We start from the raw sequence: 16,194 nt of genomic DNA, 5'->3' as shown, positions 1-16,194 counted from the left end.
CCAGTCCAGCTTATTTGCATTATGGGACCTGTAGCGCCCATTTTACAATGTGATCAGGTGGACTGCAAACCCCAGAATCCTAAGAAACACTTGGCCTGGCTGGGCTACTCGCTCGGACCTGGGAATCGTGGGAGCACCGGTGGTGTGGCGGGTGCCCTGGGCTTGTGGGTGGATTGCATGAGTGGTGTGTGACAGGGTGGCGCGTCCGAGTCTTGGGCGTCTTTGCGGTTATCTTTAGCGCAAATAAATAACTTTACAAACTCACTCTGCACCCCTTGTCGACTTGGGGAGGGGGCAGAGGGCAACAGACTGCCCTGTTCACGCGCGCATATCGCCTCACTCCTGCCGGCGCTGCACATTTATCTTGGCTGTGGCAGAGTGTCGGCTGCCAGGAGGAGAAGGGGGCAGGCTGCGCCCCCTCCCTGATTTAGGAGTCTCTCAGGTTGGGTTAATTGCCACCCCCGCCCCCTCCTTCTCTTCCTTTCCTGCTCTTTGGTTCCCCGCCTCCTAATTGCTCTTTATTTATGTTTTTTCGTTCGGTTGGCTCCCGGGGCCCCTCCCTGCATGAGCACACACCCGCTCCATTCATGCGGAGCCGGGCTGACTCCTCGCCACGCTTAGACTGTCTCCCGCCGGGGAGAGGGCACCAGCCTGCGGGGCGAGGAACGAGACTTGCTGGGACGAGGGGGAGACCTGTTGGGGCGGCGAGGCGGGAGCTGCAAGCATTGGAGGAGAGACTCCCGGCTCCTGGAGTGAGACACGCTGGCCACTGTAAGGGAGCCTCTGCTCTGGAGAGACAGAGGGGGAGGCCTCTGTGGTTTGAGGCTGTGAGGGCGGACTCGGGGGGCCCTCGAGGCCAGGTACTAGCAAACTTCAAGAGTGGCGAGAGTGGAGCAGCGTTCCCGAGCCTGTGTGGAAAAAAGCACTCCACGGGAGTGAAAGGAGAGAGACCCTCTGTGCCTGGGACAAGAGACTCCCTCGCAGTGAAGTAGGAGCAGACATCTCCGAGCCTTGAAGGAGAGACTCGAGGAGAGGGGGCACAGCTCCCTGTAATAGGGGTGTTACGAGTTTGCACTCGCTGCTGCCGGCTGAGGTGAGCCCCTCTTCCCGCGCAGCCCGGGAGGGTGACCCGCGCCGTCTGGGCGGACCTGGGAGAGGAGGAGACGTAACTAAAGTTCCTAGAGCGGACGGACCAGTGCCCGGGATGCGCCTGTGCTGCTGATCAGCGTTGAAGCCGAGACCCCCGGAGCCTGCGTGGAGGGAGCCCCCCAGCCGGTGAGTGCCCCCGCCATGCCGACCCCCTCCCCCCTTGTCCTGAGCATGCACACCTTAGAATAGGGCACACGTGGGTTGGCCTTATTCAGTGGCCATGCTAGCAGGAGTGCTTCAGGCGCTAAAACCATGAACTGCATTGTGTCCCTGCTGTCCGTTCCCAGCCCTTTCCCAGTTCTACCTTGTTGTGCCAGGATGCCAATGGCGGAGGAGGAGGGGTGGGTGGCATTCTGCAGTAAGCGGGATTTTTTTTTTTTTATTTAATGTGTTTTTATATAGCGCGGACTTTACCCGAAGGTGTCAGAGCGCTTCACAATAGGAACAGTAATGATACATGAGGAGAAAATTACAAGTGAGCATGTTACAAAAGCAAACGTTACGGGACATGAGGCAATAGTGACAATTGTGCATGTATCAAGAGCAACAAAATACAAGAGGTAGCAAACGATACGTTACAAGAGGAAAAAGTGACGTGTGCATGTTACAAAGGCGTAGAAAGTATAGGTATAATACTGCAATAAATGGCAGACACTCAAAACACAAGAACACATGTTCCTTCAACCTCTTATTGTTTTGTATGGTGGGGGGCGGAGGGATGTTAGCCTGTGAAATCCTGTGAGTGGGGAGGCACTGCTGCGGGGTCACAGGGGAGAGCACAAGGGCCTCTTATCTCAGGGGCGCAGACGATGCCATGCACTCTGGGAACTGTTATTAGGAAGGCAGAGCGCGCCCTGTGCTCCCTTACAAGGGGTTGGCAGGCCATGCCCTGCCCTGTGTACTTGAGTCCATAGGAGAGCGCAGACCGTGCCACAGTTAGGCTGTGGCACACTCTGCTTGTTTGCTGGCCTGGCACCGCCTCAGCTCGCTCGTCTTGAGCCCATTCCACAGTTCCAAAGACATAAATGGCTACTTTTGGCTCTCCACGTCCCGCTGTAAGGTGAGGCAGAGATGCACCCACCCGGTGTGACCTGGGCCTGCCCAGAGGCTGGGACGTTACCTTCACGCCATATTGTTCTTTTATTGCCACAATTGGCATGAGTAATTTCAACCATGATCTGTGCACCTCCATCCAGGCGATGATTCACCGGGTTCAAATGGGGTTCCTGGTGTAAGACACACCGCCCAGCTACTATATAATCAAAAAGGAAGGTGCACCAGAAATAGAATCAATAGCATCTTCTTTTATTGAAAATTATTGATCATATGCTTTAAAATCAGCCAACGCGTTTCTTTCTTTTTTCCAATAGGAGCTTCCTCAGAGCTCCAACTATTAAATAGTATATTCACACTTGTAGATAAGTCATAGTAACAGCCCCAGGATTGTCACACCAGAGTGAGGGTATAAAGTAAATTCCTGTCCTGGCTGCAAATTGGAGTCCTCGGAGGTCCCAGCGTTGGCACGGTAACCCCGGATCAACCTACTACCTGGCCCAGTGTCGCGAGGCCGCATGCAGCCAGGTCCTGGTTTTCAGCCAAAAGCTACAAGCATGCTGGGACTTGAAGTTCCACTGTCCTATCATAAGTTGGGGCCTACATTCCCCAGCATACTCAGGGCTGCCAGGAGTTGCACTCATGGCGTTGGGCCAGTTGCCCCCTAAGAGGAACCCTCTGTTTCTGAGTGTACAATTGTCCCCCGATTGTCAGATGTGCAGCCACCTCAAACGTCGGGTTCACCCGTTTCTCCTCCGCATCCTGGTCAAGATACTCTTAAAGGGGCAAAACTCGAACTGTAAGTGGATGTTGGCAGAGTGGGCACGTGCGCCTGCAGGCGAGCAGGAGGTCTGCTAGAACTTGGCGCGTCTTTGCCGCACAAGTCGCTCTGTATGCTGGTATTTGTAGTCCTAGGCATATGTTGGAAAACTAAAACTACAGGTACTGGATTGGAGAGTGCAGCAGTGGCTGACTGTAGAGCTCACCTCAGACGTGAGACGGCTTGAGATTTCTTTCTGATGGAGGGTGGTCCCTCCAGTCTTGCAACTCTGTGTAAACGGCGGCAACTTGGGGCAAAACGGCTGCAGCTTCTCTTTATTCACATATTAAATGAATAAAACACACAGGTCAAGTTTAACCAAGCATTGTGTCATCATTGCCCAAAACTGTCTGTAGCTCAAGTCCAGTCCTTGGTCCACACAGTGCACTGTGACAGCGCCCTGAGCGAATGCCCCTTTCCAATCAGGGTCTAGCACCTTTCCTACGGCTTCTAGGCTACACCTTGCTGCCAAGTGGTGTGGGTGGCCCTCGTGCCTGACCAGCCGTGGTCCGTGCAGGGAACAGCGGCGGGGCTGGGTTAGGGGGGATTTCAAAGGACAGTGTCAAGGGTAAATTATTTATTTATCTATTTAATTTTTCCTCTGCATCGTCCCTCGTGATCCTCCCCTAATCTGGCCCCACCACTGTTACCTGCACGGACCGCGGCTGTGCCTGACCCGGGCAGCGAGTGCCGTGTCCACCCTATGCTGACCCATTGCCTGCCCCCCCTGCCGTAAGGCATCCCAAGGGCACACGCTTCAGCAGCTCCACCTTTGGCTATTGCGCTCCTTCTGCTGCCCCTTTGTTCTGTGCCCACCACTGCCCCCTGCGTTACGGGTGTGGGTGGGTGGGCCAACAGCTAAGGCACATGTTCTCTTAGGGGACCCCCTCTCTGTCGGTATAACCATGTGGTACAGTGGTACACCCTTGGGGAGCTACACCTAATCTGAAGTTTTAATAAAATGAACATTTACCCAATCTAGGCAATGTCTGCGTGTGTGTGTGTGTGTGTGTATGTGTGTTGATGTTGGGACTACACACCACAGCCTCAAGTCTGCCAGTCTCCCTCGTGCATTGCCCTTCCTGCAACACCATTCCACGACTGATTTCAATAAGATGAGCCCTCCACAGACCCGCCTCTGCCTCCAGTGACGTCTAAGACCTCCACCCCGAGCAATGGGTCCGCCATCCTCAACCCTCCCACAAACGTGAATCCCTTTCCAAGCATTTGTTCCGCTCCCTTGACTTCTGCGGGATCCTCCCAGCCCCCGTCGGCCCACCATGGCTTCAGTGGGACGCCCTCCTGAGAGCCGGCAGGTGGGGAGGTGTTCCTCCACGGAATGAATCCAGGCCTCCTCGGTGAAAGGAAGCGTCGCCGCGGCTGCCTTTGTTTCAAGCCTCCGTTCCCAGCTGGTCCGGGAACAGAGGCGCACCTGCAGCGGAGGGCTGTGGAAATGCCTCCAACCCCCTCATTCCTAGCTACAGACTTCGGTTCCGCCAGCTACAGGCCTCTCTCCTCGCCGCAGTTTCCCTTCTCCCCCCCCCCCCCCCCCCCAACTACAGGCCTCGCCTGCCACAGGGACAGTTCTTCACTGGCACTGGCCCCTTCAAGCAAAGGGCTCCCCGTCCCGGTGCCGGAGTTTGCAGGGCTACAGTGTCCTGGTGGGGCTTCCGGGCAGAGGGAGAGGTGGGTGTGCCCTTATTGACCTGGTTTTGAATTATTCTTACAAACCAGGAGCAGTTAAGATGAAACGGCGTTTAAGGTGGCACACGCCTGGCACGAGCAGCTCCGCCTGAACACAACGCCCTCCAAGTGCCCTTACTACGCACCGTAGGCCACCCTACCCTGCTGCTCCTTCGAGAGATGGGTTCTATTTCTTAAAATATTCCCTTTTGGGAATTGTTAATCTTTCATCATGTGTTATCGAGTGACGCTGCTACCTAGAAGACAGTCTAGAAAGTCAGTCCATTGGAAGTGAGCGAGGACTACAATTCCCATGGTGTAGTTTGTTGTGGGATGAGAACACTGCACTGGAGACGGTTCTGCTGATATGGAACCATCGGGTCTCTTCATACCTATTCCTGATGGCTCCATACCAGCGGAACGCCATCTGACTCCAGTCCATGGAGTGGGCGAATTCCCACACTGTGATGCGCATGGGTTTACATCGAAACATGCGTGTTTTACAGCCACCGAAGTTCTGCACACAGGTAGTGGCTGATTCATACGGTTTATGGGAAAGTGGAAAACTCCAGGTCCCAGAATGCACCATGCTGGCTTTCTTTTAAAGGCTAACTCGCCTTCAGCTAAGCATCTCGTATAGAGCCGATAACAGGCTGAACAGGGACTGGCGCGGTCACGTTTATACTCTAAACAAGGAACACTACAGGTCCGGGTATGCGCATACTGGCCACCTTGTGCGAGTCAATACCAAGACAAGCTCACCAAAGACCCCCCCCCCCACCCCTCCCCCCTCGCATGCATTTCGTACAAGGTGCAGCATTGAATAACCCTCTGTCATGTGACTCCCACTCCGATCCCTTGGGCAAAACCGCCATCTGAACCACCATCACTTGGCACTCTTCGCGCCAGTACGCAATGCCTGGGTTTGGCGCCAGCTAGGCGAGTAGGCACCCATTTAACCCTACTTAATAGCACACAATGAGTGCATTGACTTCAGCTTCCCACTGATTGCCAAAAGCTGGGCACATACCTACTATGTGGATAGAGGGATAACAACACCACTTATTGTAATCTTTCATTGTGTTTGCAAGAAGGAAGCCAAAACCTCACTTCCTGGCCCCAAATGTCACGATTTGCACAACCCCGTATAAGTCCTTCCAAATATTTCTACCAAGCAAGTAGTGATGCCCAAGGCTTGTCGCTGCCGGAACTCCTCGCTGGCTCTGAAAACCTTGGCAGAGCGTTCAAGTACAGTATCGGAGCTTCCACAGTGCAGCTGTTGGCACCCTTTGCAGCCAGGTTTCGTAAGCCCGGGATTGGGTTTCTCTCCTGCCAATCTTCCGGCGCTCTACCCAGTTTCTATGGTTCTGCCGCAGGATGCCCCGCCCCCAGACTAATGCCTCGTATGGCCTATATATTAATCAGTAGTAGTTAGGGTGACCAACTGGCATTGGTGCAAATTCAGGACGGTGAGTGTAAAAATTCAGGACAAAGGGTCAAAATTCAGGACACAAATTCAGGACAGGAGGTCAAAATTCAGGACAAAACTTCAGGACAATAGGTACGTTTTACAGACACATCAGAGGAGGTCACGCAATAGTATATAAGTAAGCCCAGCCATATCCAAACATATTCAACCATTTGCAAACCTATCCATCATGTATCCTTCCATCTATCATTTCACTCATCCATCCCTTCATCCATCCTTTCACTCATCCATCATCCATCCACCCTTTCACCCTATCCATCTGTACACTCATCCATCCACTCTTCTACCCATCCATTCAGCCATTTACCCTTTCACCCATCAAGCCATCCTTTCACTTACTCATTCATCCACCCAGTCACTCATCCTTCCACCCAGCCACCCTTTCAGTCATCCATCCATCCTCCCTTTCTCTCTCCATCGACCCTTTCACTTAGCCATCCTTCCTTCCATCCATCTACTTATGCACTCATGAATCCATCCATTGACCCTATCTCTCATCCATCCTTTCTCTCATACATCTATCCTTTCACTCATTTATTCATCCTTTTGTCCATCTACCCTCCCTTTCTCTCTCATCCATCCTTACATCCACCCTTTCACTCATCCCTCGATCCATTCACCCTTGCACTTATCAATTCATCAATCCATCATTTCACTCATCCATCCACCCACTCACTCATCATCCACATTTTCACTCATCCATTCTTTCACTCATTCATCCACCCTTTTACCCATCCAGCTACCCTTCCACCCATACATCCAGCTATTTACCTTTTCTCTCATCCATCCTTCCACTCACTCACCAATCCATCCTCTCTCATTATCCATCTATTCAATCTTTCATTCATCCATTCTCCCTTTCACTAATTCATCCAGCCATCAACCCATCCCTCCACTTACTCACTCGCCCACCTTTTCATATTAATTTTGAGCTGAGCCTTTTTGAGAAGAGGCCCATCAAGAACTTCACCCTCGCTGCAGGAGCCATTCCAGGACTGGGACAGGAACCACCACTGGGGGGGGGGGGGGGTTCAGGAGCCATCACGGGGGGGGGGGGGCAGGAGCCATCACAGGCAGGGGACAGGAGCCACCACATGGAGGCATCACGGGGGGGGGGGTCAGGGGGTGGGGCAGGAGCCATCACAGGAGGGGGAACAGGATCCACCAGGGTGGGCATGCAGTATTCTAGTATCATCTTGGTCTCTTCCAGGGTGGGGTAGGGCGCCTCGCCCCCTCCTGGACAAGACAACGAGAAGACAGGCTCTCTTTCCAAAATGTTACTTTTGCCATCCCCCACTGTGATGTACAGTACTTAAAGGAGATACTCCAAGAGAACTGATTTAACTGATTGTCCTCCATACTTTGTTAATCAGTGTGGGTGCGTTTGTGCCATTTCTTTATTTTACTACATTATAGAGTGCATGTTTGAAGAACCGACGTTTGCTTACAATTTAGTGACAGTAATTAAGCTCTGTGCTGCCTCGATGTAATCAGGGCCGGTTCTATGATGTTTGGGGCCCTGGGCAGAAAGGGAATGTGTGAGGCCCCTCTAAATTGCAGAGACATGACGCATTCAGGGCTGTTTGCATCTGAATAGATGCCCATGCGCCTGAAGCTGCGGCCCCTCCCTCTCAGTCACCTTCAAGCACCTCTTAACAGCTCAAGGGCTGAAGGTGTGAGGGTTGCCATCCCACTGTGCCTCTCCAATGCTGCCGCGTATCTGAGCTTTGGTACTGCATCGGAGTCTGGAGTCTGTTACACCCGACCTCAACAGCATCCGAGTCAAGAAGGGAGGTGGGTGGAAGCTGTGCCGGCTTTAGGGTGGTGCGAGCGGTGCCCGGTTAAAATTACGGACACATGGCGTCCGTTAAAGAATCCTTCACGGACAACGGACAGACGGCCGAAATTACGGACTGTCCGTGAAATTTACGGACGGTTGGTCACCCTAGTGGTAGTCAGCGTAGTTCCAGAAGTGGCGGAGCTGTGCTGAATTTTCTGAATAACCCCCAGTATTAGTTTTCACTTTCTAAGAACTAACCTAAAAGTAAAACTCACGATAACTACTTATCTTAATAATGAATTCTTCCCGGTGGCATTCCTTTCTAGATGTTTCCTCGCCGTCAGATGACGTCTGCTTGCAATTATGTCCCACCTGTGTTTATTAGCAGGGCCAGGCTCCTCCCCTCTGCCAGTATTGTCTGACCTCAGATTTAATTTATGCTTTAGCTGTGCTGCGTGACCTACATGCATCACCATGTCATTATCCACATCAAACCTCTCCTTGCGCTGCACTGTACAACATTAGTGTGCCACATCCTGCATTTTATGCACTGTTCTTCAACACTAGTGTCCTTCACAGTGTATATAATGCACTGTTCTGCAACACCAGTTTGGCATACTTGTATATAATGCACTGTTGTTCAACACCAGTGTGCCATGCTCTTTATTTGATGCACTATTATGCAACTCTAGTGTGCCATGTGGCTTATTTATTTATTTATTTGAGTTTTATATAGCGCTGGCTAGACCCGGAGGTATCGGAGCGCTTTATATAAGGAAACCGTGTGTTACAGATGACAGGTAAACAGCAGTGATATCATATAGAATGCACCTTTCTGCAGTAACCGTGTGCTACCTCTGTATTTAATGCACTGTTATGCAACATTGCTTTGCCAGGTGCTATATATATTTAGTGCACATTTCTGCAACACTAGTGTGCCGCTCGCAGTGTATAACACACTTGTCTGCAGTACTATTCTACCACCCACTATATCCGTGATGCTCTAAGTACGGCCTAGAGACCGCATGCAGCCCTCAAGACCTTTACATGCGGCCCTCTGGTCAGCTCGGCTGCTGTTTACTCGACCGGCCAGTAACAATAAAAGGATGTTAACTAAACAGAAAAGCATGTTTTCAAAAGTTAATAGAAGTTAAAGAAATGAAGTAACTAGGGTATCCTGTACCGTTTAACTTTAGAAACTCCTTCATTTTTAAAGACATCTTGCAGCAAAAGTGTGAAAACGGCTCTCCAAAATTCAAATAGTGTATCTCATTAACATGCAGAACAGTTTCACCTTAGTCCATCAGATTATATCAGTGGATTGAGAGGTCCTTTTTAAAAGTGACAGTTTTCAAACATGAATTCAGAAACATTCCCCCCCACCCTGGCAACTCCAATAGTGTAGTAAGAGGCAAGTGCGTTGTCATGTGCACTCTGTGTCCTGGGTTCCTATTATACATGAACAGCACTATTAAATCTAACACATGAGAAGGTTTTGTACAGCACACATCCTGAAGCCATGTATTTTGAGATCCTCATATGTGATAGTGACGAAAAAGAAGGGAAAGTGAAATAAAACAATTGCCTATGATCATACAATTTGGTTAAGTCAATGAGCCGGGATTAATCCCAAATTCTTGCTATCCCATTGTGATTTCAGACACTGGATGTGTACTCTTTCCTTATTCCTGCTGGGATCAATGCGGCTCTCGGTCATATCACAGACCAAACTTTGTGGCCCCAGGGAAAATGTTTGCGAGTGTCCATGCACTATATGTTGGCCTACGTCACAAGCTGTATTTAACACGTGTTCTGCAACCAAAGTTTTGTACACACTCTATTTACAGTAAAATCCATATCTCCAAACCTTACGTGTCACTCACTGTATTTAAAGGCCTAATCTGGTGTACTGATGCCACTCAATATGTAAAAGTGTATACTTTGCCACGTGCTCGGCACTTTACCAGTGTGCCATGCGCTATTTGTAAAGACTCATCCTGTAAACCTAGGTACGTACCAAGCGTTCTATGTAAAGTCCTATTTTGTTGTTGTTAGCCCTGTATAGCCCTTTTCCTACACCTAAATTATTCAGACATATTTACAGAGCCCTGGGCCTGCGTCGCACTGTAAACTTCACGCTGCGCTGTTAGTGACTCCTCTCTGACTAGCTTGCAACCCTTTAACTTAAGGCTCACTGGTCGCTTTTTAATTAAAAAGGGATCTTTTACTTGCCATTGTTCCAGAAACTCATTTGGCAGTAAGTTCCACCTAACAGAAGTGGTTATGAAATCCAGGTATACACAACAGCCACCTTTTTTCTAAACTCACGTGCTTGCTGGGGCAGATTTTGCCACAAATGGAGTGTTTATACCCAAGCTGGTGCATGTTACTTAGCCTCTGTCCATCCATGTGTCCACGAACCGGTATTTGGCCACAAGGCCTGCAATTCTGGGCAAATCACTTTAGCAGTATTTTGTAAACCGCAGAGATAGTAGTCTGCACTGTCCTTAGCGCTTGTCTCCGCCCTCCTCCCATGTCTTCCGGTTTCTGTAGTCCTGTTTCAGACAGACTACGAGGCTATGGACAATCGCTGTAGCGGGCATGTCGAGCCCTTCTCCACACCCCACAGCACCCCAAGCCCCGGTTTAATCCAAAGTCATCCAATTCCATCTTGAACTTACCTGCACTTCTATTCCTGCTGCCAGGGTTGTCCACCTGCTTTGTGTCCAAACATGACTCCTTCCCTGCCAGAACACCTCCCAAAAGAGACTTTCTACAGGGATGGGAGGGTGGGAAAAATACAAATGCTCTGCGGTTCCAAAGGCAGCCAGGCCCTGAATGCAGGCGCGTCGGTGGTCGACGGGGGCAACCAGGCAAAAAACAGGTAAAGGTGAGTGGGGATGAGTTCTCCTTTTAACCCCCTGCCACCTGCCCAGGCGCCCCATTACTCTCCTGCCAGCCAATTGTGGGATGCCCATGAAAATTCAAAATATGGCACCCATCGTTGGCGACTGCCTGGAACCGGTCCAGCCCACGCCTGTATACGGTGCCCATTATGGCCACTGCCTGGAACCGGTCCAATCCGGCCCGCTCCTGTCTTGGGGGCTCACCATCAGTTGGCGAAGCCCCTGGTGATATATATATATTCACTTAAAAAAAACCATAGGTTTCACACATGTTATAGTTAGCTGTACATTTCACTCGTAAAAAACCAATGAAATTCCACGTTATAGTTAGATCAGGTAACTATAACTTGCGCGCCCACAATAAACTGCTGATGACGTCACATATTACATCACTCATGACCTGGTCAGTGACATCACTCATCACATCAATGATGACATCTGAAATGACACATTGTGGATTGCGGTCGCGCAAGTTATAGTTACCTGATCTAACTATAACGTGGAATTTCATTGGTTTTTTACGAGTGAAATGTACAGCTAAGTATAACATGTGTGAAACCTATGGTTTTTTAAGTGAATTTGTACGGTTTTTTAAATGCTAAGTTATCTATTTTTTTTTTATTTTTTTTTCAGGTTTTTCACCCTGCGCGCACGCTTCGCGCACCGAGCGCCCACGTTGCGCAGTTCATACCGTGCGCGCCTCGCCTTTTTTTACACAGTAACAATTTTTTTTTTTCCCTTCCGGGTCCTTCAATTTATTTAATAAATGTGATTGTTATTTCGTTTTTTTTTTTATTATTATTTTTTGCCGTGCGCGTATGGTAAGCTTACCGTACGCGCACTCCGCGATTTTTAAAAAAAAATTATTAAATGAATTTTTCGTACTTTTTGGTCCTTCGTGGACGCCCTGACAAACGCTAGGGGGTCTGCAACTCTCTCCGTTGCTCCCTTTTCACGTTATCCACCTTTGTTTTTCAGTGCGAGAGACGGAAAATGGCGGCCGACACTCTCTGATTTCGACCGATTCGAATGTTTACAGTCATGTACCACCAATCAGAATTGAGCTCGCGCACGGCACCGTACGCGTACGGTAAGCTTACCGTAAGCGCACGGAGCGCGCTTACAGATATATATATTGATTTAAATGCTATTTTCTCAGGACCTACTGAACAGATTTACACCAGACCTGCAAAAGGCACATCTCTGACCTGAGAACTACCTCTCTGCCAAATTTCAAGTAATTCTGTTCAGCCGTTCGGGCTGTAGCTCGGACTAAAGGTCCTATGGGAAAATGCATGGGGAAAACGCGTTTTGGGACCCCCCTTTTTTCTCAGCCCCCGCTTGATTAATCCCCCCCGAGACTTTCAGGGTAGGAGCGGAGCGGAGCGCCCCACCTATTTTGAAAATTTCGCGAGGATTCGTCAACCGGCGCCAAAGTTATTCCAAATAGAATGTTGCGGATTTCCTATGGAAACACGGTCCTAACTATAACTATCTACTGGCGACCGCCAGTAGATTATTTATATATATATATATATATATATATATATATATATATATATATATATATATATATACACAACAATTGCCCTTGAGCTTTGGAAGGTCACTCGGCTGTCGCCAACCATTCGGTTTTCACTCCCTCCTCCCCTTAACATCCCGACAGGTAGTAACATCACCCGACGCATTTCGATGTAATATACATCTTATTCATAGGCTGCTCTGATGCAGACTGTGACAGAGAACGCTCTTTTTATTTAATTTCCGCATGCTTAATTAACATTAATTGTCCTCAGTGGGCTTGCGCATAGTGCATAAATGTTCAGTGGCATGTTGGGACCTGTAGTCCCTGTTCGAGCAGTAGTTCTCCCAAAGTGGGTCTCTGTACATAATCCAAAATTAAAAGTCATTCAAATCCTTAGTAGGAAGCGGGACGGGCTGGGGAGTTCGTTAACATAAGGCTGACAGCGCCCTCGGCCCTGGAACAGTTCCGAACCTTAATTTTGGATAATGTACAGAGACCTACTTTGGGAGAACTACTGCTCGAACAGGGACTACTGGTCCCAACATGCCACTGAACATTTATGCACTATGCGCAAGCCCACTGAGGACAATTAATGTTAATTAAGCATGCGGAAATGAAATAAAAAGAGCGTTCTCTGTCACAGTCTGCGTCAGTGAGCCTATGAATAAGATGTATATTACATCGAAACGCGTCGGGCGATGTTACTACCTGTCGGGATGTTAAGGGGAGGAAGGAGTGAAAATGAATGATTGGCTGACATCCGAGTGACCTTCCAAAGCTCAAGGGCAATTGTTGTTTATATATATTTCAAGGAAGGTTTGCTCTTTTCTTCCCTTGCCAGGTTTTCTTAGCATATATCTGATCCACCATTACAACTCTTGAAACATTGCACGTCATTGGTTCGTAGCGCGTTCATTTTTTTTCTAACCATGGACCTTTCTTTGACACTACATCTGCCTTTCGCCTCTTATCTGTTATTAAACTAGATCGCATTGGCACTTTGGGATTTAACACACATAATCGCACGTTGTGCGATTAGTGGCAAATCCAAATCAAAAAGTCAGCTGAAAATTGTGACCTCCTTATATTACTATATTTGTATGGCTATTCATCCAAGTGAGGTAAAAACATGCTATTACCCAAACCGGCGGTGCCTAATTTGTGTGTGCAAGGTTGGCTGCTGGGGTTTGAACCACTGGCCTAAAGTCTATACGCAAAACTCTGCAGCAGGGGCAGTAACCCACTAAGATGTCACACTTGCACACAAAAAGCGCTTTCACCCATTACATGTTCTATAGACCTGAATCCCGATAGCGAGGCGTAAACTCTCGCCGTGCAACCAACCTTAATATAACCTTGCTGATCCGACCTGCCCGAGGCGGGCACTGGGTGTCACTATACGTGGAAGCTGGTAACAAGGTGGTGTTGAGGGCGATGAGGCGACCCACCGGGTGCCACTGAAAGACACCTGGGGTCATCGAGTTGCGTTTGCATGCAGGGCTGGGCCTGAAATCTGAAGCGGGGCCAAGGTGCGGTTGGGAGTGCACAGCCTGGCACTGGTGGTGCAATTAAGTACGGAGGTGGGGTGGTATGGTGGGTCAAGGCACGGGGTGGCGATGTATTTAGGCATAGTTTGGTGCTGAAGGGCACCACCCAGCTCTGAAGGTGGGAACGAGCGTGCGTGGTGCATGGCTCCGAGTCACACAGTCGCGTCTGGCACAGCCTGGTTGAGAATATGTATCTGGGCAAGTGGTGGTGCTTCAGGGGGCATCTGACTAGTGCTATACGGCATGGAGTGAAGCTTAAAGCCATTGTGCACATGTTGGTGATAAACGGCACAGCATAGCGCTGAAGGGCAAGCGGTGGTAAGCCAAGTGCAGCCTGGCAAATACTGGTGCTAAAGGGCAGGAGGTGCCATTGAAGATGGACCTGGGCACATAGCATAGGCCAAAGGGCAAGAAGTGGCACTCAAGGTGAAACTGGGCCTTGCGCGTGCCAAAGGCCACCCCATGTTGGTAAAGAACATAGGGTGGCACAGAAGGTGGATGGAATTGGAGACCTGCTGTTGCTAAATGGCACAGTGGGTTTGGACGTGGGCTGGCATACAGAGTACCAGTAAGCAGGGGCAGTCTTGAGTGGCGTGAGGCATGGCCTGGCACTGAAGGGCACAGGACGGGCTGCAGGTTGAATCTCACAACTATACTTGGAGACACAGATGGTGAAATGGAGCAAGGGAGGTCGTGTGAGCGGAATATGACCCCGGGGGGGAGGAGATTGTGACGCTGGGGTCGCGGAGGTGTTGACCGCCCAATTAAGCACAGCATGGATTTAGTTACTGCGCCAGACTCCTGCTCAGGGCGGCGCAGCCGGTGAGTCTGACAGACATTCCATTCCATTCCCCCGGAGGGCGGCATCTCTTGCCGAACCTTCAGAATCCTGTCAGACGTCATCATTTGCCGAGACGTCACGGAACCGGCTCTTCCTAAGCGGCTGGCCTGTGCCACGCGGCAATGTGGAATAAGAGGCCTGCCGTGCCTTATTTGCAAGTGGTGGGCACCGCGCTCACTTTTGGGGACGGGGCATGAGCTTAATCGTCAAACTTTGACTCCGAACAAGAGAGAGAAAGGCATAACAAAAAGGAAAAGCCTTTTACTAAAAGAGTGCGTGAGAGTGAAGGCAGAAATGAAAGATTGCGATAAAGAGACAGAGTTAATGGCGTGAAAGAAAGAGGTAAGACTAAGCAGTCTTGGTATTAGATCCGGGGACGGCCTCCGTGGGAAAGCTTTTTGGCCCGTCCACTTCTTCTGTTCCTGATGTGTGCTCTACTGCAAAGACATGAGCACGAGCCCAGCGTCCATACCCACGAGGGGAGCGGAAGGATTCACCTGTGTGATGAGGTCCGTCAGAAAAGTAATTCTGTCTCGTGTTTTATTTATTTCTTTATTTATATTATTTATAGAGCGCATGACTCACCCCTGTCGGGGTATCTCCGCGCTGTAACAGCCTTAGACACCCAAAATGGGAAGATCAGAACCGTGAGGTTTTTAACAGTTTTCTGAAGGATTGGTAGTTGGTACAAAGACGTAAGTGGCTGGGCAGTTGGTTCCAAAGTTGAGGAGCTAAATAGGTAAAAGATTTGCCCCCTAATCTAGCTTTTTTTATGTGGGGTACGAGGAGGAGATCTTTGGACCCCGAACGGAGGGTTCTAGAGGGAATGTATCTGACCAACTTGTCCGACCTATATCTTGGCCCCGTATTGTTTAGGGCTTTAAACACCATGCAGCAAATCTTGAATTTGATTCTTTTGTGTATGGGCAGCCAATCAAGTTTACGGATTAGGGGAAGTGAAGCTGTTCTGGGGGGAACATTGGTCGCTAAGCGGGCTGCCATATTCTGCACTACCTGCAGTCTGTTTAAGGAGGTTTCCTTAGCTGAAATGAGCAGAGCGTTGCAGTAGTCCAGACGGCTTGGGACCAATGCTTGTATCAGGGTTTTTTGTGTGGATGATGGGAGTAGGGGAAAGACTCTGCTAAGAAGAGGCTTAATGTATGGAAGCAGGCCCTAGTGGTTGAGGTAGCATGCTCCTCCAAGCTTAGCTTCTGGTCAATTTGGACCCCTAGGTTCTTAACCACTTGTTTTGGGGACAGGCACAGCTCACCTGGCCACCAGTTGGGTGACCATCTTGTTACTGCATCTTTGAATAACATAATTTCTGTTTTTTCTGCATTCAGCTGAAGGAAGTTGTTACTCATCCATTCAGTGATGGTTTTCATGCCCTCCGAGAAGGTG

The 16,194-nt window shown here is 49.6% G+C and overlaps 1 protein-coding gene across 1 annotated transcript in view; it reads left to right on the top strand.

Annotated features, from left to right (window-relative positions):
* Positions 1–620: 620 nt before the first annotated feature.
* The window catches only part of LOC146856226 (volume-regulated anion channel subunit LRRC8E-like), a 169,791-nt gene continuing 154,217 nt past the window's right edge, over positions 621–16,194 (top strand). Inside the window, exon 1 of the mRNA XM_085654288.1 lies at positions 621–1,275. The gene's annotated coding sequence lies outside the window, so the exon portion shown is untranslated. The remainder of the gene's footprint in view (positions 1,276–16,194) is intronic.

Source organism: Triturus cristatus, chromosome 4_1 (assembly GCF_964204655.1).
Source record: "Triturus cristatus chromosome 4_1, aTriCri1.1, whole genome shotgun sequence".
In the NCBI taxonomy this organism is placed as follows: Eukaryota; Metazoa; Chordata; class Amphibia; order Caudata; family Salamandridae; genus Triturus; species Triturus cristatus.
The sequence above is the reverse complement of the archived record's forward strand: the minus strand, read 5'-3'. Positions and strand labels throughout refer to the sequence as shown.